Source organism: Colobus angolensis, unplaced genomic scaffold (assembly GCF_000951035.1).
Source record: "Colobus angolensis palliatus isolate OR3802 unplaced genomic scaffold, Cang.pa_1.0 Scaffold440, whole genome shotgun sequence".
Taxonomy (NCBI): Eukaryota; Metazoa; Chordata; class Mammalia; order Primates; family Cercopithecidae; genus Colobus; species Colobus angolensis.
This window is the reverse complement of record NW_012117822.1, coordinates 857,460-884,689: the sequence shown is the minus strand read 5'-3', so window position 1 is coordinate 884,689 and position 27,230 is coordinate 857,460. Positions and strand designations below refer to the sequence as shown.

Below are 27,230 nucleotides of genomic sequence, written 5' to 3'. Positions count from 1 at the left end.
CTAATTCTGTCTCTAGTAATGATTTGTAGATAAGCTACCTACCAGCATAAGCACTCTTAACTAATGAACATATGCTTATGCACTGATCAGGAAATGCTCAAGCATCTGGGGGGCCATGAAAGGAAGGGGTGATCATGAGGGAATTAAGAAAGCCAGAGCCAGAAAGGACATTTGTGCCAATGAGAGTCTGTCTTTGGGGTCAGCCTCAGTGGGTCAGATGCTTCACAACTGTGATTTGGGGCACCTAACTTCTTTATAAATCCATGTTCTCGTGCTATTAACTAAGGAGAGGAAAGACCTACCTGTAGTGGTTGTCATGAGAATTAATTAAGCTAATATGAGTGAAGCTTTTTGAATATGACCAAGCAGATAAATGTGACAAATGAGTTATTTTTTTAATCCGGATAAGGCCTCCTATGTGCTGGGAGTCTGGTTCCTCTAAACTAGTCCACAAGGTCGTGACTCATATTTTCCCCTGATAACCTATCCACCTTCCTTCTATTTGTAAAACCTTTTTCAATTCTTTATTGTCCCTGAAATGTGTCCAGACGGTTTGGGTTCCAAAGTCTTCTATCAGAACAAACCAGAAACTGCAGATCACAGCCTTCGCTTTTCAATAAGTGACACTTGGTTTTCTTCCCCACTTTTTCCTTGGTGCTGCTTCCTGGGGCTCAGAGGTATCTCCCTCTCTTCATCTCCAATCTTCCTCTTCAAAGCTGGAGTTGAGTCTCTGTACTCCTGGAATCAAAACAACTCCAGAAGGGCAAACAGCAAGAAACGCCCCTAAACTGTGACAGGCATCTCTACAATTTAAGTTGGTAGAAGGAATTTATTTGCTTCCTCCAGCTTTGGGGATAACTATCACCCAATCAATACAGCCAGAGAAAGTTAACCTCAACATTGATTGACTCTGACTGACTGGAACAGAAGTCTTTACAACAGAAATGCTGCAGTGAAATGGCAGTATAATTAACACTCAGTCAATGAAGACACACCAAAAATGATATTTGTAAACCCCCACTTTCCTTCTTATAGTATTCTGATTTTGGTAAAATCAGAATTTGGGGCCCACTCCCTTGGTTTATAGATAGAGAAATTTGAGCTCAGGTAGATGGTGTCTTGGATAAAAACCACATGGCAAGTTCTAGCAGGAGCTGGAACAGATCTCAAATAGAAATGCTTTCTTACAGGTAACTAAGATGCATGGAACATTTTAGTAGATAGGGGTTGGAGATAAACCCACTTCAAACCAAATTCTACTGAACACAGGTTATGTTTTAGTTAACACTGTTATATAGACCAGAACAATTAAACAATAAGCTCTCTTAACAGATTCTTACATAATTCTATGGCATAAATCCTAGACTAACTTTCAACGAAGCTGCACAGTAGGGTTTAATTACCTAGATTATTCACATCCTTCTTCATTCCATTCTTTGTAATTTGCCTAAAGTATTCAGAGTAATAAATTAACCATTTTTGGAAGCTTGACACAGAAAAAGGGCTTTCATCCCCATCTCACTGTGCATCTGTAGGAAGATGTTTATTCCATCAAGGTTGATCGTGATATTCATATCACATTATTTCAGCTGTTCTCTATGATGGCAGATTATGTTAATAACACGTGTGAATATCTCCTATTATTGGAGGGTCAAGAAATGCTCCAATTAGTCTCAATGCTCTTGGATTACAGTGAAAGACTATGTAGATATTATTCAGAAGACTAGTTACAGAAGTGTAGGATTTTCTTCTTCTGAAATCACTTATATGCCACTTAAAATGTCTATAACATACTGAAACTATGCAAGCATTTTGATTCCTATTTTGCAGAACAAAAAAAAGGCCTCAGAAAAGTCAAACGCTGTTTATTTTCTATGTACATTGCATAAGGATTAGACTGTTATCTTATTTATCAATTTATCCCCAACATTTCCCAGAGGACTTGGTAACATTATAGATACTCATGAAATATGCACTAATTGACAAAATGATTTTTTAAAAATTGATTATAGATAATACAAATATATTTTAAAAGGCAAACTGTTAAGTATATATAATTTGTCTGAGGGTCTAATAGAGCTGGTGAAATAACATGAAAGAGGGAAATGTTGCCTATGCTTGAGGTTACATGAACACTATGAACACTTCTGCGATGTATGAAGATCAGCTTCCAACATTAAACTGGGAGACAACTTTTCAAAATAAGTTTCAAAGGATGGTGAAATCATGCCACAGATTTCATTAGATCCTTATTTTACTTGTGTAATTAATTGAGAATTTTAGTCTACATTTTATGAAAACTGTGGTGTTAATGCCAGATTATTTCTGTAAAAACAAAACGACTGCTAATTAAAATGAGTGCAGGCTCAAGGGGATGGATAGCCCATTTTCCATGATGTGATTATCACACACTGTATGCCTGTATCCAAACATGTCATGTACCCTGTATATATACCTACTATGTACCCACAAACATTAAAAATAAAAAATTATAAATAAAGAATTAAAAATGAGTGCAGGGAAATGTTCAAGTCAAGTAACGTCATTGCTACGGTATAACAAGACAAAACAAACTAACTTTCTGAGAAGCAAGAGAAACAACCATTAGCTGAACTGATGATGGTGTCAAGTTGTTATACTCCATCCCAACTTTCAAGATTTTTGAGAAAACAGATCTGGAAGCTGGGATCTGGACTGGGGGATTTGATCCTTCTGGGGATCTTGACTGCCACGTCCTCCACATATACAACCAGATGGCAGAAGCTTCTTGGTATGTATGGGAGGTCGTTACTGACATGTTGGGATTGAATCATTTGGAAAAAATAAAAATATACAGGGAGTCAGAAAGGGTTAAGAGATGAAATATATATATGTTAGCAGGATTCTTTTAAAAACACATTCTCACAAATTTGTGGTCTCATTTCTTGTATCAAAAGTGAAGATTCATATAAACAGAATTATTTTTATATTAATATTTCCTATTCTAGAATATTCATGAACCAGGTGGTTAGGTTTCACAGAAAAACAAAAAATTCTCAGAAAGACAAAAGTCCAGAGATGACATTCACTTGTGTCTGAGGGCCTAAATACAATCCAATGAATTAATGTATCTAAAACATAGTACTGGCCGGACACAGTGGCTCACACCTGTTATCTCAGCACTTGGGGAGGCTGAGGCGATTGGATCAACTGAAGTCAGGAGTTCAAGACCAGCCTGGCCAACATGGTGAAACCCCATCTCTACTAAAAATATAAAAATTAGCCAGGTGTGGTTGTGGTCACCTGTAATCCTAGCTACTTCGGAGGCTGAAGCAGGAGAATCACTTGAACCTAGGAAGCAGAGGTTGCAGTGAGCCAAGGTCGCACCATTGCAGTCCAACCTGGGCAACGAGAACGAAACTACACCTCAAAAAAATAAAATTAAAACAAAATAAAACAAAATAAAATAAAATATAGTAGTAGAAGGCCTTCCACCTTTGGACAACAACGCTGCTAAAGGGAAATGCTTCAGTTAGAAAGGGACAGTGGACAGACAAACTTCAGAGGGCACTGAAATGTCTCCCTCTACTGCACATGTTAGTTCATTTGTATCCTTTAGTACCAGTAATCCATTAACTCCTTCTAGATAGCACTAATTGATACGGTTGATCTTGCAGAAGAGGTACCCAGGTTTGAATCAGCATGTGCTATAAAATGGCCTCTTCTCTTCAGGAGGTGTCTTTGCAGTAGATTCTGGAGAAATAATGCTCAGGCTCTCTGGAAGAACATCTAAACTGCCTGTTGGATTTCTGTCTTCCTTGGCAACATTATATTTTAACTGTTTCCCTGTAGAGTAACTAGAAACTTTCGTTTCTCTACAGTAGTGCTATGTAACAGAAACAGACTAATTTTTTTGGAAGAGGTATTTTTAAAAGTAGATGTAAATAGGTGAAATTGATTTTAATAATATATTTTATTCACCACAGTATATTCAAAATATTATTTCAGCATGCAATCAGTATAAGAATTTATAAATGAGTCCCAGCTACTCGGGAGGCTGAGGCAGGAGAATGGCGTGAACCCGGGAGGCGGAGCTTGCAGTGAGCTGAGATCCGGCCACTGCACTCCAGCCTGGGTGACAGAGCAAGACTCCGTCTCAAAAAAAAAAAAAAAAGAATTTATAAATGAATTATTTCCTTTTCTGTTCTAAGTCAAAACAAATTTGTTGTATATTTCACACTTATAGCACATCTTAATTCAGACCAGCTACATTTGAAGAGTTCAGTAGTTATATTAAGTATCAACATCTCCAATTAATTAATAAATCCTTTAATAAATCACATCAACCAAATGGTTCTGAAACTTCTTTTACTGTTACAGTTTTGAAGATTATTTTGTTACCTGAAGCTAACTGACCATGTCTGTACACTGTAAAATACTGAACAACTCTTTTCTTATGGATGATAAGATTTAGATAAAATAAAATTTGAAGATAATAAAATAATATTCTTGAAATGAAAATTAGCAAATAAGGGGCTTGCAGGGTACTTTTTCCATGAGGAGTTCTGTGTGCAGTGGCAGAAGTATCAGCTACGGAGCCCCAGTAGGAGAAAAAGGTGCAGGTTGCTGTGTGATCAAGAAAAATGGAGGTAATCCCATTCCACAGTATGAGGTGAACCTCTTGAAACAGACAGAAAGCAAGTGAATACGAATCACAAGCCAAGCCTCTTCAAGACCTTCTCATGGGGAGTGTGAATTTTTCCCCTGCCGATCTCTCCAGTGCGGGTTCCACGTATCTGAATGCTTTGGTTGACAGTGCATGACCCTTGAAACCAAAGATACCTCACTAGCGAGGTTTATCCCTGCAGTGAATAATTCGATATCTGATCTTTTCAAACAAAATCCCAAACTGAAGAAATGAAGATTGAATGGGAAAATCTTGAAAAAAAATCTAATCGCAACAAGTATACATATGTAACAAACCTGCACGTTATGCACATGTACCCTAGAACTTAAAGTATAATAAAAATAAAATAAAATAAAATAAAATAAAAAAAAGAAAAATGTCAACAAGAGGATCTCAAAAAAGTAGAGTTTCATGTGTCTTTGGAAAGGGCCAAAGTCAACGGTCATCTTCAGAACAGGAAAAGCAAAGTTAGAAGACTTCAGATTTGAAATCAAAGCTGCAGAGGAGCCACTTTCAGCTAGAGGCACGGATGCTTCTCCATTTCATCAGTCCCTAGTAGCGGTATCAGAGAAACTGGCGGAGCTAAAACGACAGACCATACCTTTGAAGAAAAAAATGGAGTTCTATTTAGATTTAATGCTGAATCCATCTCTTGCTCAAGTGAAAACTGAAGAAGCAAAGAGAGAATTAGGTAGCACCAAAGCTGAACTTACAAAGAAAGTAAACACAATGGAACCATGACTTGAGTCAAATAAATATTATTTTCCTTAAAAAAGTAAACTGAATAGGACTTTACAGACTTCCTTTTTCCTCTTGGAATTGCTTAATAATGTAATTTCTGTGTTTTTAGAAGAGATAATAATGTCATAATTGATCAAATCATGGTTTCTTTTTGTGTATAGTAGTTTTTGTGTTCAAATATACAATTTTCATATTAAAATACATTTTTTTTCTGGAAAAAAATGAGGAACTAAAATTTTTTCACTAGTGTTCTATTTCAATATCAACTGCAAAATAATAAAAATTTATGTTTATTAGAATCTTGTAGTTTTATCAACTAGTTGGATACATGACAACACAGCAACATTATATTTTTAAACTAATACTTAGGGTGAATTAATGGGCAAGAGAAAGAAGGACAGTTTCTCTGATTCTAAGGGTATAAGATCTCAAAAAATAATTTGGGGGCACTATTTGGTTTTGATCTTGAGTCTACTTCTCTGTTTCTAGTTCCTACAGAAACCTGAATCATTTGGGATGTTAGTTTTTTGGGATTTTTTTTTTTTTTTAACACACATGTGCAGCTTGCAAGGATTATGAGCTAATGTCAGTCTACATTGCCATCTTGGTAGATATTTTTAGCTTTCCCACCATACAGATGCAGCCACACAAGGGGCTGCAGGAGAAACAGCAATGTGTGCAGGTACCAAGGTGAGTGGGAGGCTGTGCAGCACCAGTAACTGCATAATGAAAGACTCCAGATGTCACTGCCGATGCTCCATGCTGTGATCCCTGAAGTCGTTCCACCACATAGTTACATCCCTTGCTAAAGAGCTTCAGACGCCGCTTAGATAATATGGTGTGTGTTTTCTAAAATAGGCTGCAGACAGCACTTGCCAAAATTTGCTCTATTTTTAATTAGTTGTTTATTTCTTGGGGCAGTGGTGGGGGGCAAATTCAGCATCTGGGAAAACCACTAGATGGAGAGTTTACAAGTGAAGGGAAGACATGCAACATAGATGACTAAGACTAACAGGGTCAGTTCCAAGTAGCAGTGAAACAGTGACTGAATAATTAAGGGTCTATTGTAAAAATGTCCACTAATCAAAATGAGCTATAGTCTACTGTCATTTTTTTTTTTTTTTTTTTTTGCATTTCTGTGATGCTAGCCTATACTGACAAAATGCACTGGTTTCTGCTCCATATTGAATATGCGAGGACCAAATGGAAATTTCAGGGCATGGAAGTTGATCCTGCCACTCAAAGATGAGAGTTCTTCAAGTCTTTCTGGAGTTGGATGGAGAAGGCAGAACAATCTTATTTGGGCACCAAATCCCTGCCTTTCTAAAACAATGTTCTCTTGCCTCCATTCCAAATCCTGTCCTTGCCTATCTTCCTTTTCTCTCTGCAACATACATCACTGGCTATCTTTGTTTTGGAATTGAAAATAAGAGTGTTTTCTTCCAAAATACTGCTCAGACACCAGGTGGTAAACTATCATGTTGGAAAGATGAGAGGATTGGAGCAACATTAGTATACAGGTTTCAGACAGGTGACATAAGGATACCTCCTAGCTAAGAAAAGTAGAGGAAAGAGAAGGAAATGAAAGGGCACAGACCATTTCCCCCGACCCTGGCCTCATAGACGCATCTGTGGCCCTTTACTATTCAGTCACTATTTCACTGTTACTTGGAACTGGCCTGCATAAATCACAATTGAGCAGACACCTGGCTCGAGGTGTAAAGCTACAGAACACTACAAGAGAGAGAGGAATTGTGGAAGCCATTTAATTAAGAAATGTGTAAGAGCTGTGAGATCCATTTAAGTCCCTCCAATCTTCCTCCATCAGACTTCAGTAATAGGCAAAGGATAGAATACAGAGCCCTGAGAAAACTGTGCCTATTACATTAACTCCTCCTCTTCATATATACAGTAAATATTTATTAGTTTTCTCCCTGTGTTCCAGGTACAGCTTCAGGTCCTAGAAAGAGCAACAACCTAGATAGGCAAAAGTCCTTGCTCTGATAACCTTTGCATTCCATAGGAAGAGGAAGACAGTAAATAAATGCATACACAGATAAGAAAATTTCAGACAGTGCTACATGAAATGAAATGCTTGACAATTCAGACAGTGCTTTGAAAATGAAGCCAAATAAAGTGATAGAGATGAAAGGGGTTCCTTTGCATGGGGCAGTTTGAAACCCTTAGAATCACATTTAATATATGAACTGAGACCTGAATGAAAAATGAAAAAAGCCTAAGAGCTAGAGAATTTTACATAGGCTGAGATGTGACTGACTTTGGTGATTTAAAAATTTCATAAACATTGGAATAAAAAAAGCCAGTAAGACTGACTCTTAACACTCATGAGGTTATTATATGTGATACTGTTTTGTTGTTAGCGTCCACTACCCATAAGAATGCCACTTGCACAATCAAAATCCATATTGATTTTAAAATTACAGCTATAGTTCCACTGCAGATTTAAGTTTATACCAATTCTAAATGGAAGCTTGAATGGGCAAGAAATAAAAGCTGACAATTCGGGAAGACCCTCCACTTAATTTCAACAAAACGTGCAAATTCAAATGGAATCCTTCAACTTAAAACCTAACAGAGAAAAGGTGACATGATTGAGAACCTTAAAATGCCTGAATCTTTTCATGTACCTCAGAAAAGCTTTTTTCCCTTGTCAATAGGTAGCCTTGGGTTTCATGAACTGGAGACAGTTAAAGATTGAGACAATCCTGTACAGGGCAGCCAGCATTTCAAAAGCAATACATTATTTTCTGCTCAACTTAAACTTAAATTATCTTTTGTTCACTAACTTAAAAAACTTATCAAAGCAAATTATGATACTTGCAGCTGAGAGTTTAAAGACACTACTGAGAGTAAATATGTTGATCTTATCTATCTGACTTTCTTCCTTTATCTGTTTACTTCATTTCCTCACCTTTAAAAACTATGCCTCACTTGGGCAAAGAAAACTTTTTGGTCCCATTCAACTTGTTATAAACTTTCCAAATTTTAAAGTACAGTAGAGGTATCAAAGTTTCCAGCCTACAATATATGATTTTCCACATTATTAACTCTTAGTAATCCCCCAAAACACACCCATCCCCAGTGGTCTGGCCTCTTAAGGGGCAGAACAGCAGTTTTCAAAATGTGGCCCAAGGGACCAACCAGTTCTAACCAATCACCTATATGTTTGTTTAAAATGCAGATTCCAGGCTCTGCCATGGGCCAAAGAAACTAGAAACTTATGGGGTGAAACCCTGAAATCTGTATTTTAAACCAGTACTCTAGGCATTTCTCGTACAACTGAGAAGCCAAACTACAGAGGATTAAAGGGAGTTTTTGCTTCATCTTTTGCCTCACATGCCCCTCAGTGTGTGATTTCAGAGCCATGGAGTTGCTGGTATTAAGCAGAACCACAGGTTACCAAGTGCTTTCACACATGACATCTTATTTCATTCCCATAAGCAGACAGGTCTGTGATTTTCATTTTGGAGATAAGGAAACCGAGATTCAGAGAAAGCAAATGATGTATCCACTATATGTAATTAGTAAAAGGCAGACTTGGGTCTATGTTTCAGGTCTAAGGAGCTCCATGCTCCTGTTATCTGGACAGGCCTTTCTTTCCCTACCCACTGCAAACATGGAGTCCAAGGGCCTGCTCGGGTAGCTGGTGTTATGTGGGGAGGTTTGGTCTCCTCTCGTGGTGTGGACTGATGCCTCTTCCTTAGCCACTTCTATCACCTGCTCATAGCATCCTGCCTCCCAGGGACAATACATTGCCTCTGCTTCTTTGGTATTTTTGGTCTCTCAAAAGTATTTCAGTATTTAGCCACCTAGCTCACATGGGCCATTGTGTGGTTATATGTAAGTTATGGCATCTCTGAGTCTCCAAGGAAATCATGTCTCCTCTAACTTTTCTGTCAGGATGGAGTGGGGACAGGAAATTGTTTAAGAAATGAAATAAGTTGTTTTCAGAAAGGACAGAACCAACGGGAGGGAGACAAAGACTTTGAGCACCTAGTCACAAGACGACAGATTTCTAGCATCCTGAAGCAATTCTTATTAGAAAAATCCTATAAGAGCAGGTGCCCTTATAAACACCTACTCTTCAGCACAGAGAATAAGAGCAATTGTGTCCACTAACTACAACAGTCACGGACTGGCATCCATGCTGTACTCAATCCCCCATTTCACTGTGTGATCTCATTTCACTGTAAGAACAACACGATCAGGTGAGGAGGATTCCTTTAACAGCACAAGAAATCGAATTTCCAATTTAAGAACCTTGTCCACCTTCACAGAGCTATTAGAGTAGAGCTAGGATTTGAACCCAAGTCTTCTCTGATTCCACACCTACCATCATGCATTGACCCTTTAGGATGACAACAAATCCTTCAATGGTAGAAACGAATATAAAGACATCATAGATATCTTTCTGTCTCTATAAAATACGTATATTTAAAACTGAAAGGTGTTTCCTTGCTGTTTGGCATTTAATCAATATCTAATAAAACAATTTTTACCCAATAAACAGCACTGGGAGAACAGGTTGTGATGCTATCAGAAACAAGAGCTGCCTACTGCAGATTGTACATTACACTCTTTTTCAGGAGCAAAACTAATTTACATCAATGTGTGACTAGCTACATTTCCTCATCCTTCCTAGCAGAAAGGCAGCATTTCTACAGGAGAATCCACTGCTACCTGACTAAATTTAGATCGTCCACATTTATGCTTTGAGTTGGTGTCATTATCTCAGCAACAGTGTGGGAGTTTAAACCCATAATCTCTGCGTATTGAGAACGAGTAAGATCCCATCTGAATAACTGCAAGAGCTCAAGAAATTCACTCTTTCACGTTACTTCATTCTCGTGATGAATTTTAAATGTAGACCATTCTGAATTTACGGCAGAAGAAAGGAACTCTGCTAATTGAATGCTCAATGTGCCAATGACAGCAACTAACAAGTGCACTGTTTAACCACATCAAGGGTTTACAATGCGATTACACTAGAGGCATGAATATGGTTATCAGATACCCCTGAGTGGCTAGGACAGGCCAATGTGGAGTGAAATTTACTTCCGGTAGTACAGCTTAGACTGAGGGATGATATATCTCCAACTGAACACACTCCACAGATGGTGAGATCTTAATACACAGTGAAACATTGATTTGATGTAAGAGGGATTTTATTGTTACATTTTGTTTCTTCCAAGTCAAATGCTGCTGAAACATGGAAATAATTAGACATATCTGTCTAGGTGCATAAGACAAATCTTCATAGTCTGTCAGTGACTCAATGTATATTGGATAACAGTGTGAAAGATATTTAAAACATTCTTTTTTTGAGGAATATAAATTCAAAATTATCACAGACATAGTGGTAGCTTCCTTAAGGACTTGCAGAGGCCAGATGTGATCTTCTGCTTTGTGGTTTTGCTTGTTTGTAGGTTTTTTTTTCTCGCTATGATTGAATTCATCTGGAAGATAATTGCCTGTTTGAAATCCACCGTTTTCACTTTTATTTTCAGTTTATCTTTCTAAAATCAGATTCACTCTCTCTAGCCATAGTGTGGAAAACACAATGATACAGTGGGGCAGAAAGAGACAGCCCGTATGTACCCATGGAGCAGTTCTTGAGCCATTGTTATCTAGTTTTTGTTTATTACACGACATTTATTTGTGAGACTGTGTGCACATGTGTGCACATGGTACATGTGTAAACAAAATAATGCTAACTTGATAGAAACGTTATTTCCACACGAGAGCATCTCTTCTTTTTTTTTTTTTTGTTGAGACGGAGTCTCACTCTGTCGCCCAGGCTGGAGTGCAGTGGTGCGATCTCAGCTCACTGCAAGCTCTGCCTCCTGAGTTCACACCATTCTCCTTCCTCAGCCTCTCCAGCAGCTGGGACTAGAGGCGCACGCCGCCATGACTGGCTAATTTTTTTTTTTTTTTTTGTATTTTTAGTAGAGACGGGGTTTCACTGTGTTAGCCAGGATGGTCTCGATCTCCTGACCTTGTGATCCGTCCCCTTCAGCCTCCCAAAGTGCTGGGATTACAGACCTGAGCCCACCGTGCCCGGCCGAGAGCGTATCTTCTAACAATACTGTCATATTTAATTTTCCAAAAATGTTAAAACATAGAAAATCTAACTTTGATATCTAGTGAAAAGAACACTCCTGCTGATTTTCTCATGCTGTACTTTATATTAAAAAATAATTCTTAGCAAGTTAAAACTTGAAAAAGCTTAGAAGTTCTAAGGACTAAAATCATACGTGCCTCAGGAAAAATCAATTATTTCATCCAGTAGCATTCAGATGTCCATTTTACTTCCACAAAGCCCAAGGCAACTGTTGCTGTTCGTCTTGTTCTAGACTTTGACCCTGATGTCTCAGTTCCTGACACTGTCTGCTTCAATGTGTCAGGCTTTATTATGAAGACCTAAATTAGAACCAGATTTTCAGGGGCAAGTGTTTCTAACTCCCATAGCATCTTCCATGATGTAACTTGCTTGAAAGAGATAGAAAACTTAAAGAAGTAAGAAAGCAGGGTCAAATGTCATCAGTACGAATGACAAAGAACTGGAAGTGATATCTGACTCTAGAAATTCACCAGCAAGTCTTCCATTAAGTTTTATTTTACTTCCTTGTGTTTTCAAAGATTATGTTGCTTATGTTTACATTTAACAAAGTTGAGTACCTGTATAATAAATCTTTGGTCACCTGTGGACAGGTTAAATGTCATTCGTCACTGAGAACCCTGCATTGTTCAATCCTTTGATTTTAGAACAATAAATCATTTATATTTGCTAATTAAGTTGGAATGGGGCAATAGTCAGGCTTATGATGTTAATGCTTACTGGAACGACTGTGAATTAAGAAGACACTGAATTTACTGACGATAAGTTTTAAGTAAAATCTTATAATGATTGCATGGGATATACTGTTTGAGAGTATCTGAAGTTTGTGTGGAGTTTTTTAGTTTCTATTTCACTTGAACTCAAGAGTAAGTGAGCTGGCATTATTTTTTCTACTCTAAATAATAGCTTTTTTGCATTTAGGGATTTTTTTGACATGTTTCAGGCAAAAATATTAATTAATTGATTAATATTCAGTCCTTGTCACAAATCCTATTGTTCCCATCTGAAAATGAAGAGAGTGAGGATCCAGAAAAAAAAAAAATGGGTTTCTCAAGGTTGGGCAGAGTGGGCTACGTAGGATTTTAAGCCAAACTGGAGTGAGCCAATGCCTGATATTTTCTATTCTCATGCATCACCAACATAAGGCAAAAAGTTGCAATTGGCAGAACAATACACTATGAAATAGAAGGTATTCCTTCCACAGTCCACTGTCAAGAGCTCAGTGTGCAATGCAGTAAACAGCAAAGCCAGTTGCTACACACATCCTCTTTGCCTTCCTGTTCCCCAAAAGATCATGGGCAGTCCTCATGGCAAGGGAGTCTTTCTCATCATGGAAAATATAGATCTTTAAAAGTCCATATTGCAAGATATAAACATCATAGATGATTAAAATAACAAGGGAGATGTTAGCAGATTCAGATACCGAACTTTAGTGTGCTGGGGTCACAAAAACCCAAGAGTTGCAAGTTTGAAAGCAGTGAGTCAACTCTGTTCCCGGGGGAGCATCTGAAAATACGGTGACCTTATCTACATTTAAGAGACTTTTTTAGATAATTTTTATTACAAAAGACTTTTTGTGGCCGGGCGTGGTGACTCACACCTGTAATCCCAGCACTTTGGGAGGCTAAGGCGCAGGGATCATGAGGTCAGGAGATCAAGACCATCCTGGCTAACACAGTGAAACCCCGTCTCTACTAAAAATACAAAAAATGAGCCGGGCGTGGTGGCGGGCACCTGTAGCCCCAGCTACTCGGGAGGCTGAGGCAGGAGAATGACGTGAACCCAGCAGGCAGAGCTTGCAGTGAGCTGTGATCATGCCACTGTACTCCAGCCTGGGCGACACAGCGAGACTCCATCTCAAAAAAAAAAAAAAAAAAAAGAAAGAAAAAGACTTTTTGTAAAAGGTATTGGGAAAATTAATACAGGTATCTATCTTGTAATACCAATCAACTTTAAAAATGATATTTTAACATCATCCATATGCATAATTGTCAGGAATCTATAAGAAAATACTAATAACATTCTGAGGATTAAAAGATGGTCTCAGTTTTAGAACGGATAGCACATAGATTTTTTTTCCCTTTTCTTCAGTGCTCCCTACTCCCTACAATCCAGGATTCATAAATTTATAGCAATCTCAACATATATATCTTGATTCATTGACTGAGTCCATTATTTTCATCAGCTCAGTGATAAAGTCAATGTTTTGAAGGTATTCCCTCAATCCACGGGCAGGCTGAAAGGTCATTACTGATTGGAGACAAAATCATTTTTTCTGACAAATCTGATCTCATTGGATTTGACCTGAGGTCTTCCTGTTACCCTGTCAGTGAGATAAGCTGCCTGTCTTGCTTTTATATGTTTTTAATTACCAAAATTCTGTATGTTACATAAATCACTTGTCTTCTGACTTTACTCATTATAATAGTTATTTGCCTTCATTTTCCTTTAGAACGATTCAGTTTTTAATTTAACGATGTCTTAACTCTTTAACCACATTTTAAAATGAGACTAATAATAAACCCTACGTCATAGAGTTGGTTGTGAGGATTAATATGTTACTAAATTATTTAAGTATTTAGGACAGTGCCTTGCATATAGAAAGTGCTGTCTATTTTTTTGGTTGATATTATTATGAGTGTTATTTTTATTGCATACATAAGAGATCATATCCTTATCCTTTTGCTAGGCAAAATTTGTTTTGGAAATTTCAGGAAGAGGCAGACAAATTTTAAAATACTACTTGGTGAACACAAAAAAGAAAAAAAAATGAGGAAAATCTTCACGTTACCACAATTCAATTGCTTAAAGTCTAGATTCTGTTTTAAACTTTTTCCTTAACTTAGTTAAGAGTTCGTTTTTATGCACATCAGTTGGAGGAAGAAATCCCACTGATTTAGGCAGGAACACACGAATGTTAAACCCTTGATGCTGAGGGGATTATATTTCAGTACAACATCTACTTTTCAAGAGATGTGATTTGGAGAGCTTCAAGAGTCATTATCTTTTCTCTTCTCTCCAACAACTCCCTGCTCTAACCCTTTTCTATTTATTGATTTGAAGTTTTTTTTTTCCTGTTGTCTTATCCCAACCCTGTGGTCAGAAATGTCACCAAATTCTTTTGAAATATTATTAAGTGATTGCACTTTAGTAGGTACAACAAAAATCTCTTTTAGCTTTTCAGAATCTTTTATATAAGAAGAAAGAAGACAGCCAGAGCTGCAACTTGTACAACTCCAGGGAGAGTTGTGAAAATATTCCATGTGAACAGCAGCCCCTGAATGCTGGACTTCAATGGAACGATGTCCTGGGTCTGCGCAGTGTGGCAGCACTGAAGACGTCTAGATGATCATGCTTTATTCAACTGGGGACTTTAATGAAAAATGATTTACATAAGTGCACACATAAACATAGTGCTCGGTAGTCTAAAATATTTTACAAATATTCCAAGAACTACAAATAAACTTACACTAAGTCGATCCTAATTGACATTATAATATACAATATTAAATATTTCTTCATTGGTGTTTTTGCCTGTTTTTACCAAATTCTGCTGTAAATTCCAAAACTGATATTATCTATGTCTACTCTAGCTTATGTTCAAGCACAAATAACAGGGCAACAGAAAATACTAATAATATTTATTGTGGAAAAAACTCTCATCTCTAATGAAAATTATAAACTCTAATGCAGATATTATGCTAATTTTTTGATTCAGAAAGAATATATTTTTTTCTTCTTATATGGTTAAATGTAACTCACTTCATAAAGGAACTTCTTGAAAACAAGTGTTGACTGAAATTTTATGAATCAAATAAACCTTGAAAATGCTTCAGGAGAGTTTGTTTTTCAGCATTACTCTTAAATCACTTTTGAAGGCAAATAAATATCAACTACTGCTATATTGTCCTTTGTGCTACATGCACTTGTCAGAGTGTATGCGTGTGTGAGTGTTAAGGACATAGTTGACCTAGGAAACATGGACCAAGGTTCTAGCTTTGAATATTTCATCAGCTACTATATGATGTTGAACAAATTCTCTTCAATGCTCTGGGTCTCGGTTTCCTCATATTTAAAAATGAAAAAGGTGTTAGACCATAACCTCTCATACTTCTTCTTATTCTAATCATCTATGAAACAATTCTACTCCCTAGTACATCACTCGTGCCTAAGATTATACTTCCATAATAGAAAATTACTTGTTATATATAATTGCAGTAAACTGTTAAGTTGTCAAGTAAAATCACTTCTTTGAACCTCTTAACTCCTCCTTGTAAACCATCCTTTTATGATCTTTGGATGGTTGACATCAATATGACAACCGTTGAAGCCCAAACTTCACAAGTTGGGCCAAGTTGTGAAGCTATGTACTCTTAACTACTAGTTTTGAGTTAATTCATGTGCCCAGTGGTGGCCTAAATGTGGCTGAACTGATGTCTCAGTCCTTCCTTTCTGAAACATTCTTACTCTCATCTTGGAGAGACACCACTATAGTTTCTATTCTTTATCAGTTTCCTTTGATGGCCCTCTCCCGCTGCTGAACACCTCACCGTTGGTGGTACCCCGAGGTTAGCTCCTTCCTGTGTGTCTGCTCTCTAGCTTTCAGGAGCATACCCACAGGCATCTCTAACTTACAGCCTCTACTTCCCCATCTCCAGTTCCACAGCCCTCACCCAAGGCATCAGCACCTCTCATGTACCTATTTCAATAGCCTCCCAACATGTTCTCTGTTTTCCCTCTTGCTACCCTAGACTCCACTTTCCACATAGAGGCTAGAGTAATTTTTTTAAAAATAGAAATCAGATAGCATAATACCTCTGTTTTAACCCCTCCATTGCCTGCCCACAGCAGTCAGAACAAGTCCTGCCTCCTCTCCCTGCCTGGTTTCCAGCCTCTACCTGCCTCTCTGCCCACTCTCACCTCCCCATTCCAGCCAGTCCACTTCCACGGGGAATGCCCACCCCATCTGCCACATCTGCCACAGATGTGCACAAGGCAGGCTCCTTCTCCAAGGGGCTTTCTTCAACCTCAAAATCTGGAGGAGCCACCCAGAAGTCTCTATCACATCACTGTACTTTGAAATCCCTGAAGAGCTCATCAATATCTGAAAAATTTTCAGATCACTATCTCTTGCCCCCATGAGAATATATGCTCCATTAGGCAGGATCTTATCAGCTTGGTTTCTACTCAAACGCTTGCTCTTTGACCAGTGCCTGACGTATAGCAGATGGTCAATAAATGTTTAATAATGATGAGCGGATAAATGAATTTCTGTATTTTTGTTTACTAATCCAGTTAAGTAAGTCACTTTCATTTCATAATTATAATTTTAATTTTTTAAGTAAATATGTGATATTCAAAATGTCTTAGACAAATTAAATTTTATTTCTAGTGTTTTATATGGTTATTCAAACTTGTTTTAGTTCTAAATGAAGTGCATACATGGGTCTCTATAACAAATAAAATTTATTCTAAAAGCAATCATTCAATATGGAAATGACAAAATCTTAGAGACTAGATGAGAATTTTCTATAGCTATCTCTGAGGATGAAAAAGCACTTTCTAAAAAGATCATAAAATATAAATCACAAAATGATATTTCCTTGCTTATTGTATTACTGTTAGGCACAGAGACACTTACATGTTTTATCCTCATTATTCTTCATACATTTCAATATATTTGCATTTGCCAGGACATGCCAGCCTGGAAATGCAATAGTAAAGAATGAGTCACTGTAACAGTAACACAATTACATTCTCTAGCTCAATCTCCAATAAATACATTGCTAGACTTCCAGCCCTCCATCTCTCTTCCCCAAACTACTGCATTTGAAACAAGGTCCAAACTACTGCATTTGAAACAAGGAGTCCTTGGCATGCCTTGCAATCATTCTTGAGAAGGATGCTCCTTTCTACTTTAGGAAGCCCACCTTCCTTCCTTCTGCTTCTAATGTGCCTCTCCAATGGCCCCATCCCTGTTCCTCCAACTCCATTCCTCTCCCCACACCAATACTGCTGCCCCTCTGGTTGCCTTTGATATGTGTCATTCTCTTTAGCATTACCACTGTCCATGCTGCTCAAAAACTGTGTTGGAAGTAACTCAAAAGGGAACCCAGGAGACATCGGCCCATTTTTGAGGCAGGTGCCCAGCGCTTAACCTTTCCTCTTTACATCAACACACAATACAGTCCATCGCTCCATAACTCATTTTGTCCTGCTCTTTTCTCTAGCCAAATCTGCACTCTTGGCCATAGATCCTGACTTCAGTCCTCAACACTGGTCCCTCAGGTCTGCTCTCCCAGATACTGAAGCTCAGCTTTTCTCTAGCCTCTAGCCCATAAGAGGCACTCATTCCCCAGCAATGATGTCTTAGAATCTAGAACTCGGTTCTCATTTCAGATACACTTTTCCGCCTTAACTTTTACTCTCCCTCAGCAAGGGAGACCTCATCTCCTGGTGCTCACAGGTCACAGCAGTTAAGTGGTGGATATCGATTTGTTTGGGTCTTTTTCTCTGTGAGGACCTGTCCTAGCAGACTATTCATGATCTCTCCTCCTTGGTTTATCAGACCTTCATGCAAATCACATGCTGGCCCAAATGGCCAATGAACTGCCTCCGAAGGGTCCAATACCACAGGCGATGAGGAGCTGAGGACCTCTCTCTAATGCCTCCAGGCTGAAAAATTAATGGCCCATTTGTTTCTGATGGTGAAATAATAATTACTAATTAGTATGATAAATGTTAATAACAACGAAATCACAAGTCACCATTATCCTGCCATGAAGAGATAATAATTAGAACTTTGATGCATTTTCCCATTTTTAAAAAATATTATGTTATACAACGGTGTAATATTCCATCTAAAATTCTGTATTTTCTTTTACTTGGATTATGAGTATATACATATATCATTAAATATTCACCAAAGTGTACAGAATTCCATGGATTTGTCACTGCTATCTAGTCATTCTTCTATAATTGTTTCTAGTTTTTCCCTATTATAATAATTTTGTGAGAAGTGTTTACACCTAATACTGTGAATTTCTTATTATTCCTTAGGACTAATTCCTAGAAATAAAGCTACTGGGTCAAAGAATATAAACATACTGCTAAATTGTTTTCTAGAAAATGATACCAATTTAACTTATTCTACAGAGATAATGTATTCTCTATACTCACCAGCTTTGAGTCCTGTTTTTCAAAATCTTTGCAATCTTTGTCATTGTACAACTGAAAAAGTAGATTGTTTCAATTTACTTTTCTTCAATTAATTTGTCAATTTTCTTCATCCTTTTGTCTTTTTTTTTCCAATTGCTAGGTTAGTATTCCTCTTGTTTTGAAGATATTAAGGATGTGACATCTTTGAAGCTTCCATCAAAAAGTTAGCCTAAAAAGTATGATTTTTATATTCCTACAAAGATAAATTCTATTTAATTATCAGCTTGTCTATATTTATGCTCACCTGCCACCATTAGAATCTTTATGAACTACATATCTTGACAAAGTTGAAATTGGAAAAAAGATTCATTTGGAATATTTATTTCCAATGAAATTGGTCTTGGACTAAATTATTTTGTGTGTAACTTCAAAGGCTGAAGCACTTTTTATAGGATTAAAAATACTTAAATACAGCCCTCTGTATAACTGTAACATCTAACTGTTGAAAGACTTGTCTTTCCTTGGTAATGACTTAGAAAGTTGTCTTAATAAGACCACATGGTTCTCATGAAATCCTATTCTTTTTTTCTCCTATGAAAATCCTTTAAAGCCATGCAATGGTTTTCCCTATAGTTAAAAATCTTCATGTCTCAGACTGGTAGTAATGACACAAATAGGCTAAAAGAACAAAATCAAAAGCTGCCAACACTACAAACCCCTAATGATGTCTAGTGTGGAGCCCCCAGTGTAGCCCAGACATAACCAGCTGCCGAGGAGCAAGCAGGCCTCCATGGCACCATTGTTAACGCCATGTCCCAGCTGTGCTGTGTCAGGCTTGGTAATGAGCACAGCAGTGGTGCGATGGGGCATTGCATTTCTTCCTGACATTTTCCCCAAGTGACTTTTTACAGCCTACTTTTATTAATTAACTTCATCTCCTAGCCTGGTGCTGCAAATACGTTCTTATTGCATATTTGAGTGGCACACACCATGGTGAACCATGCTTAGGTTGATTGGCTGTCTCCAAAGTGACAGCACAACAGGAACAAAATAAAATATTCTAAGCAAGACTGCTGATAAAGTTATGAGAACAAGAGAAAACCAACTTGGCATCAAGATGCAGTCATGGAAAGCTTGTCAGGAATGTTAAAATCATTTTCTCCTCCTTCACAAAACACAAGAGAAGGTATGATTGATGGATAGTTCATTAAATAATGAAAGATACATTTTTAAAAAATCATGTGCTTCTACTCAGCATTCTAATCCAAGATAGGGATGACCTTTGGAGTCTAAGTGGAAGGACATAAAATTTAAAACCACAAAAACACTTTGCAGAAAAATAAAGAATGAACTGCCAAAAATGTTAATTTAAATGGGTACAAAACAATTAATTTATGATCCAATTAAAAACATATTTTTGAGCAACTAATATGTTCATGGCACTTTATTGGGTGATTTTGGGGAAGAGTATACAGCTCTCATTATTTGAGTACCTACTATGTGTCAGATACATGTTAATTTTAATTTCCACAAGAATACTGCAAAGTTGACATTATTTGTTTATTTTACAGATAAGGCAACTGAGGCTCAAATTTAACTTAGTTGTTCAAAATCACACGGTGGCTCTTAAATGCCACATCCCAAACTTGATCTCAAGGTTTTGTTTTTCTGAGCACTGATTCTTTCTGCTATGTCATAATGTTTCTCAAAAAGGTATAGAAACCAAATAGGACATGATCTCTACCTTAGGGGAGGATTCATACACATAAGTATCAGTAATAGAGTACAGAGGGAGCATTCATTGTGTGTAGGCTGTGTTCTAAGTAGTTACTGCATCTTAACTCGTTTAATGTACATAAAACTCTATGAAGTTGGTTGATTGTTATGACCATTTTACAGATGAGAAAACACACAGGATGAATAACTTGTTCCAAGTCATACAGCTCATTTATTAATTTATTAATTAATTTATTAATTAATGTACCACAAACTAGGTGGCTTAAACAGCAACATGTATTCTCTCACGGTTCTGGAGGCTAGAAGTCCAAAATTAGGGTGTCAGCAGGGCCAAGCTTTCTCTGAAAGCTCTGAGGGAAAATCAACACCATATCTCTCTCCAATATTCTGGTATCACCACAATACTTGGCATTCCTTGGCTTGTAGATGCCATCATGCCAATTTCTACCTCTAAGGTCGTATGGCATTCTCCATGTATCTCTTCACATTGTGCATGTTTGTCTCTGCATGTTTTTCTTATACGGATATACCAGCAAGTTTGGAGTAAGAGGCCACCCTACTCCAGTATGACCTCATCTTAACTAATGACATCTGCAACAAGCCTATTTCCAAATACAGTCACACTCTGAGGTTTCAGAAGGATGAGGACACTAATCAACCCAGTACAGCTAGTAAGTTGTGAAACCAGGATTCACTTTGGGACAATCTGGTTCAGAGTCTGTGCTCTTGACCTTTCTGCTCTGCATCTCTGACACACAAGAAATGAGTATCAGCAAAAGAGTGATCTGCTCCTGTATTGATAGTGTAAGCACAGTGTTATGGGAGTGCAAGGCAGGTGACATATGAATGGAACCTTGAAAGGTGAATAGGGCACATTAGTAGGTAGATATGGGGAGAAGGGATAATATTCAAGGAGAAGAGAGCTGCTAAGTATACAGTCATGCAAAGGCATGTTGCATTTGGGAAACAGTATAGTCAGAGTGCAATGGAACATGACAGTTAGCAAAGGGGTTTGGGGTGAGCTGGGAAGGGAATGGTGGGTGTCATGGTTAAAAAGAAGACTGGAGCCAAATGATGGAAGGCCTTGTGTGCCAGGCTAAGGCTATTGGACTTTGCTTTATAAACCAATAGGAGCCATTGATGAGAAGTGACACAATCACACATGTGTTTTAATATAATGATTTTGGCAGTAGTGGGGAGGATGCAGGAGACAAGGATACCAGGTAGAAGGTTATGCAAGAGATGTCCAGAGGTTAAATTTGAGTGGCACAACTCAAGATCATAATTTCACTGGCTGTAGAAATAAAGGATTAATGAAGTATACATTAGGTTTGTACACATCAGTGGGCATGCTGACTTTTTTTTTCAGTGCTTAACCTCAAAGGAAACTAAGTTGACTAATTCATTTGTGACAGATTAAAGATGGCCATGAATTCCCTGACAAGGAGAAGAACTATCCTACTGAAGAGATCATATGGAAAGACTTGGAGATGACATGGAAAGGGAGAGGATCCGACATAAGCCCAGGTTTCCAGCTACTCTCATGAAGGTGTCGGGCTCATGAGCAAAGATCAGCCAACTGTCAGCTGAATTCAACCAGCTGACTTCAGTGGGAGGTCAACTGAAAAACTGCCAAGCTATATCCTGCCTGAATTCCCAACCTATAAAATTGTGAGTCATAGTAAGATGGCTACTGCTGAAGCCACTATATTTTGGCTTCGGCAACAGTCATTTTACTATGCAAAAGATAGTGCCTATCTTTAATGCAAAAAATGACTGGAGTCTGCCTATATAATAAGGTAGCATGATTCATTTAATCTCTCACAAGGAAATTATATAAAGCTAAATGAACAGATATTGATAAGAATGATAGAAACTAAAATAATACAAAATGCACAGTCCTCCTTTGACTAAAATTTAGTAGAGCAGCAAAAATTCTAGCCATGATTCAGTAGCATCTGCAGCAAAATTCTACTTACTGATTTTACCATGCAACCCTGAGAAAAAGAAGTTAAGACAAACTTGAGGCCACCTCCCCAAATTTAGCCTGGTACAATCACAGCAGACCACTCAGTGACTGATTCTGATGTTCTGAGAATTAAATGCTCAGGTTTGTTCTCTCTTGATAGATTTTAAGAATGGCTGGAGCTGCCTAATATCAGTTATTAGTATCAAGAATCAAGTTTCTAAGCTAAGTAGAACACGGTTAATTTCAGGAATGATAACAAAGCTTTCCCAGGATTTCTTCCCCCTCACTGCCCTCCCCACTCCCAATCCGGGCACATAGTGAACAGAAATAGAACCTGTCTAGAGAAGCATAAGCCTTCAACTACTCGCTTGCTGACCAAACTTGAGTTGCAATTCTGAAGACCAAAGCAAGTTAAAATGTATGTGTAAATTTGTGCAGGCCTGTGGAGCTTCAGTTCATGACTTCATGTCCTCATTAGTTGGCTGCCAACATCACTTAGGCTTGTTGAAATACTGCTCAGGTGATATTCTCAATGGATTGTTTTGTAATACAGTGTTCTCCACAGAACTGGCATTTTAAGCCACTCAGGTCAAGAAACCACATTAGTACCTATTTCAAGAGTTTAGATTTACCTTGACAGGATAATAGGTGTATTTCCAGTAACACAGTGACAACTCATCTTGCCTGAATATTTGCCCCTTAAACACTTCACAGTGGAAGTTCAGTCATCAATCAAGTTGTAACGTGTCCCACCATCCAGCAATCAATGCAAGATTTAAACTTCACATAAAGGGGGTTAAAGATTCATTTTTCATGTATATATTACCACCAAAAGAAACCAATAACATTTGTAACCAGAACTTCCAATATTACTGCTGGATGAAAGGCCTGTGCCTCCAATTTTGCCTCCTTTTCTAAACTCAGATGGTTCATGATTCTCCCCTTTCTCTAAATGATGAGGTGAAATGACAGTATTTCCCACACACTCCACTGGAATGTACATTAACAACTTAATTACTAAAGTTTTGTCTTTGAAATCATTTCATGAAAAAAATGCTTATTACTGATAATCCCTTGCTAGCAAATATAAGGCCGATGTAATAAACACAAATGGTGAAAGTCAAGTACATTAATTCCTATTGAGAGTTAAAACTAGGGTTAAATAAGAGAACATTAAATGAAATGCTCTTAATTTACAAACTAAAACATACAAAAATTGATCAACAAGTTTGCTGATACCCTTTTTTTCTCTTTCTTCACAGGTAGCAGTACAGTCTTAAGACCAAAATACAGAACTGTTTATGACTAGAACTTACCATTTTAATTTTTTTTTTACTTTCATTTCAAGTTCAGAGGCACATGTGCAGGTTTGTTATATAAACAAACTCGTGTCATGGGGGGTTATTGTATAGATTATTTCATTATCCAGATATTAAGCCTAGTACCTATTAGTTATTTTTTCTGATCCTCTCCCTCCTCCCACCCTCCACCCCACTGGTAGGTCCTAGTATCTGTTGTTCCTCTCTATGTGTCCATGTGTTCTCATAATTTAGCTTCTACTTACAAATGAGAAGATGTGATATTTGATTTTCTGTTCCTGTGTTGGTTTTCTAAGGATAATAGTCTCTAGCTCCATCCATGTTCCTGCAAAGGACATGATCTCATCCTTTTTTATGGCTATATAGTATTCCATGGTATATACATACCACATTTTCTTTGTCCAGTCTACCATTGATGGACATTTAGGTTGATTCCATATCTTTGCTATTGTGAATAATGCTGCAATGAACATATGCATGCATGTGTCTTTATTATAGAATGATTTATATTCCTTTGGGTATGTATCCAGTAACGGGATTGCTGGGTTGAATGGTATTTCTGCTCTTAGGTCTTTGAGGAATTACTCCACTGTTTTACACAATGGTTGAACTAATTTACACTCCCACCATCAGTATATAAGCATTCCTTTTTCTCTGCAACCTCACCAGCACTTGTTTAATTTCTTTTTTAGCATTTTTGGGTTGAGACTTTCTGGCTGATAAAGGTAGGGATGAATTCTAGTACCTTGGATCCAGGACAAATTAATATTCCCATATGGGACCAGTAAAAACAAACTTAACTACATCATTATGGCTAAACTCTACTCAAGTACCCAATAAAGTTAATCCTTCTTCTAACAATGATTTGATGAATAAAATGCTCTACCGCTTTGCTAAGTTTAACTTTCAAGAAGTTGGGATAGATTTGCAGCAAGACTGTAAAATCAATTTCTGTAATGGTATGGTGAATGATATTTCCAGTGAGTAGCCATATTTTTATTTTTAAAAAATGTTCATGAAACTTTCTTATGGTTCCTGATAACATGCAGATGTTTCATCTGAAAACAACAAGAACAGCACAAAATCAAAAGCTGTAGACTCCAGACTTCCATGTTCCTTTATGCAGTGGGCTGATCCTATTATTTATAAGAGGGAAAATGGGGCTGGGCGCGGTGACTAACGCCTATAATCCCAGCATTTTCGGAGGCTGAGGCGGGCAGATCACGAAGTAGGGAGATTGAGACCAACCTGGCCAACATGGTAAAACCCCATTTCTACTAATGTCTCCACTAAAATACAAAAATATTAGCTGAGTACGGTGGCAGGCGCCTATAGTCCCAGCTACTTGGGAGGCTGAGGCAGGGGAATCGCTTGAACACAGGAGGCGAACATCGCAGTGAGCTGAGATATTGCAACCGCACTCCAGCCTAGCGACAGAATGAGACTCCGTCTCAAAAAAAAAAAAAAAGGACAGGGGAGATGCATGCCGGCTGGCTGTTTCCCAGTGCTTCCGCAATGTTGGGGCCAATAGCAGAGGCAATAACATCAGCAGAAAACAAACCAGATGAAAATCCTTAGGATGTAAACCACATGCTGATTCAGGCATCACATTTGGCATCATGCATGTGATATTTGGAAAACTCCAAAAAGTAGCCAAAGTTCATGGCAATAATGATGGAAGATGATTTTTTTAGCCCATCACAGAAAATAAGATATAATACTTTGTGTTGTTTTAATATGGCTATATCTGGAATCACTTCCTTACCTTTACAGAGTATATAGAACACTAGACAAAACAGCACTGAAAATCCTCCTTGAAATTAGGTAAAATATAAGTAATAAATAGAATGCAATTTATTGAAAATTCTGAAGCCATTAGTAAGGATTTTGAGGCGGCCTTATATAACAATGACGGGTATGTTTTCATTATTTCATATGTGCCAAGTGCTTCAAACATCGTATGTATAATATCTCATTTAAACTTCACAGCATTCCAGTAAGACACTAAAATCAACGCATTTATCATATGTGGAGACAAAGGCCAGAGAGGGTAAACAACTTCGTATAGCTGTGGAAAATTAGGAACAGAGCAATTCAATGACCTCCTGGATAAGGTCAGAAAAGTAGTACTCGGTAGAGCCAGTATTTGAATCTTGTGTTCTACTGCCAGAGGCTGCTCTTTGCTGATGACATATTATACAGTCTCTTGACATTAGAGTACCTTACTACAAAGGAAATCTGAGGTCAAACTCCAGGTAAGCCATTTAAGCTTGGTGACATTTAAGAAATCATTTATTCACCTTCCTTTCAGTTTCTCAACTACAAATTGGGTATAATAATGCCTTCTTCCTAGGGTTGCTGTGAAGGTTACATGAGCACCTAGGACATTGCTTAGGACATAATAGTGCAATTATTATGATTAATTATCTTAATTTTTCCTTGGCCAATTGCTTTGTATTTATTTTTAGTTAATTCCTTTAAAATATGTGGAACATCTACTGGTACACACACTGTGCTAAATATTAGATTCAGTGGTGAACATGGTAGATACATTGCTTGTTCTTGAGACCACAAGTCAGGAAGCTTTTTCTGGAAAAGTCCAGATAGATTTTGGTTTTGTGTGACATACAGTGTCTGTCTCAACCAGTGAACTCTGCCACTGTACCATGAAAAAAGCCATAGAAACAAGCATGATTATGTCCCACTAAAATTTTATTTTCAGATATAAGTGAGAGCTGGGTTTGGTCCATAAGCCATAGCTCACTAACCCTGCTTGAGACCATTAAACAAGCAATTGCAATATAATGTAGCATGGACCAGATACAGGAATACAGGGTGTTATGGGAACACATGACCAAGACCACCTTACTCCGTGAAGGCTTCTCAGAGCTCGTGACATATGAGGTGAGAATTAAAGTATGTTTAGAAATTAGCAAGGACGGCCAGGTGCCGTGGCTCATGCCTGTAATCCCACCACTCTGGGAGGCCAAGGTGGGTGGATCACGAGGTCAGGAGTTTGAGACCAGCCTCGTCAATATGGTGAAACCCCATCTCTACTAAAAATACAAAAATTAGCCAGACATGGTGGTACATGCCTGTAGTACCAGCTCCTCGGGAGGCTGAGGCAGAAGAATCACTTGAACCCGGGAGGCAGAGGTTGCAGTGAGCAGAGATCACACTACTACACTCCAGCGTGGGTGACAGAGCGAGATTCTGTCTCAAAAAAAAAAAAAAAAGAAAGAAAAGAAAAAAGAAATTAGCAAGGATTTCAAGAATTAGCGATCAGAAAGACTCAGAGGCAAGAGACACACGATGCACTTGCGGACCACGTGAGTGAGTTCAAGAGCTGGAACACAGTAGGAAATGATGGTGGGCAGGAAGAAGCTTGGGGGTGGGGAGGAGCACAGGAAGGGCTCTGTTAGGGAGTTAGTTGTTGTTAATGGCAAGATGTTGATTGTTCTCCAGTGTGTGACAGGATCACACTGCATGGCTGATCTGTAA

General features: G+C 37.9%; 1 protein-coding gene and 1 pseudogene across 1 annotated transcript in view; one reads left to right on the top strand and one right to left on the bottom strand.

Moving 5' to 3' along the window:
- Positions 1 to 27,230, bottom strand: part of KCNB2 (potassium channel, voltage gated Shab related subfamily B, member 2) — a 405,717-nt gene that overhangs the window by 312,237 nt on the left and 66,250 nt on the right. The gene's annotated exons all lie outside the window — the stretch shown is intronic.
- Positions 4,674 to 5,407, top strand: LOC105522837 (annotated as a pseudogene).